The sequence below is a fragment of the Cyprinodon variegatus genome, unplaced genomic scaffold, assembly GCF_000732505.1.
Source record: "Cyprinodon variegatus isolate N-32 unplaced genomic scaffold, C_variegatus-1.0 Scaffold660, whole genome shotgun sequence".
In the NCBI taxonomy this organism is placed as follows: domain Eukaryota; kingdom Metazoa; phylum Chordata; class Actinopteri; order Cyprinodontiformes; family Cyprinodontidae; genus Cyprinodon; species Cyprinodon variegatus.
In genome coordinates this window covers 460,546-462,956 of record NW_015151113.1, presented here as the reverse complement: position 1 = coordinate 462,956, position 2,411 = coordinate 460,546, and the positions used below count along the sequence as shown (strand labels likewise).

General features: G+C 36.7%; 1 protein-coding gene across 1 annotated transcript in view; it reads left to right on the top strand.

The window, feature by feature from the left end:
- Window positions 1–2,411, top strand: part of LOC107096943 (NACHT, LRR and PYD domains-containing protein 12-like) — a 13,834-nt gene that overhangs the window by 2,918 nt on the left and 8,505 nt on the right. The window lies entirely within an intron of this gene.

Below are 2,411 nucleotides of genomic sequence, written 5' to 3'. Positions count from 1 at the left end.
CAGCCCAGGAGATCCACAGCGCACTCTGCTGGAGAAAGGTGGTAAATCTCCAGATCCCAACACAAACAGATTTGCTTTGACTAGTGAGCGATCATGGGTGCCATATTGTTATACTTCCCCATTGTGAATAAATTATTATACACTATTACAACTATTATTGCAAAATTTCATTGAGGGGACTATCTATATGTTTTACCTATTGTAAAAGATGTCTCTGGAATTCTGTGAGGTAGAGTGACGCGAGGCAAATGGTGTGTTTTTCAGTAAGCAATGCAAAATTTGCAGGACCTAAAAAAATCTGATGTTTTGTTTTCCACACTAAATCAGATAGGAACTCTAAAAACTCAAACAAAAATTCATAGTAAGGACTAGTGTTGTACCGATACCAGTATTGGAGCGGACCCCAATACTGCACTAAAATGGTGTTATCGGTATCGGCGAGTGCCGACAAATAGGGCACTGATATAATTTTGAAAGCCAAAAGTTTATTCAACTATTACCACCCATTCCAGGTAGGCAATAAAAAGTTCTACTGGATTCACTTTGTATTAGTCTTTTTCCTGCTTCACAAAGGTAGGCAACAGCTTGACAAAGCAATTATTTTACATCCAAGTAGTTTGCAGTTCTTCATATACACACACACACACGTTGTGGATTTATACTATATGCCGATCCAGGTTGGATACCATATTTATGTTGTTAATAACTGTTATATTCAATTCCCAGTCAGCTGGGAATTTATATTTCTGATACTTTAAGATGTTTATTGTGCTCCCCATTAGGGGTGGTAAATATCATATTTAATCAGATATTATTTCGGCTGTCATATTGTTTATGACACACAGCCCTACTAACTGTGTGTTAGAACGATAAGTGAAAGAATGATTCGAGCTCTTATCATGGTCAAATAGTTAATTGTGCACATACATGGAATAAATTCACCACAACTTCTGTTCAAAATATGAGTTTATTAACAAAAATCATTCAGTCCCAAGTCAAACATATTTCCGTTTAAAACTCTGAACTAAAACTAGTGAAACTCAACTAAACTAAACTTCTATGTACTTTGTATTAAAACTAAAGTTTGTTTTGAGGAATTTGGGATATTATCAAATTAGCTTTTCACTAATTTAGAGAAATTGGAATGTTTCACAATGCAAATCCATGAGGTGAATAAAACATTATTTGGCCAAATAACGTTTTATTAAATGATTTGCTTAATCAGGAACCAATGACCTTTTAGTTAAGAGATTCTTTACCCTCTTTGAAATAGCTAGCAGCAAATAGACATGAGGATTCCATTAAATGACTTTTGGTCATAGTTGGTAATGGAAATGTAATGAGCATATTAGGAACACATGAACACTAATGTTATATCAGTGTTTAAACTCTTAGTGAAATAAAGCTTGTCCAAGCTTCAACAACAGCTCAAAACATATTACTGTAACATAGCATATAGTCCATCCTGTTAGCTTTGTCTTTACTCATCAGTAAACACATGAAATGATCAAAATCATTAAAAGACATATTGTTTGTTCTGTCCCTAATTGTGCCAGACCTGGAAAACTTTTCTCCATGTCCATTTGGAAAGCTTGATTCATGTTCGACTGGTGACATCTACAAAGCTAACCCAGCGTGATGGTGTCACCAGCCACGCAGCTTGCCAGCGAGGGGTCAGACCCATCTTTTATTGCCAGTGGGAAGGGAGCCAAATGCATATTCTTATTGGGTTGACACATATTTGAAACACATGTGTTAACCTGGTATTTTCAGTTGGAAAAAGGCTATACAGAAAGAAGCATAGATACAAAAGGCAACTGTCAGCCAGCTCCCTAACCAGGAAACAACCAGCCAGATAAGCATCGGCCATAGTTAAAAAGGATTCTATCATGAAAACCAAATCAACACAAACAACATTTTTACCTGTAGAAATAAAATAGCACTGAAAAAGTAGGTTCGATAATTTTGATTCAATTGGGAGCTTAAATAGGGATTATTGCACTAAAATAAAATCTTTAATATTCAATTCTTTTCATTTATATAGTACCAACTCACAACACATTTAATCTCAAGACACTTTACAGAGACAATTCAACCAGTTTATCCAGTTAAATTGATTGAAATCTTGAACTGATTGCAACGACACATTGACTCTTCAGCAATCCCTCACTTCAAGCATGCTTGTAGCAACAGTGGAGAGGAAAACTGCCTTTGAATAGGAAGAAACCTCCAGCAGAACTAGAACCAGGCTCAGTGTGAGCGGCCATCATACACACTCGGCTTTTAAAACGTCATCCGCGTGCCAGACTGTAGTTGTGACAGGCAGCCCGGGCCACAGGCGGCTACACTCTACCCCTTCTATTCATTCTAGCTAATCTGAATCGTTCAATTCCATTTCTAGAGCGAGATCA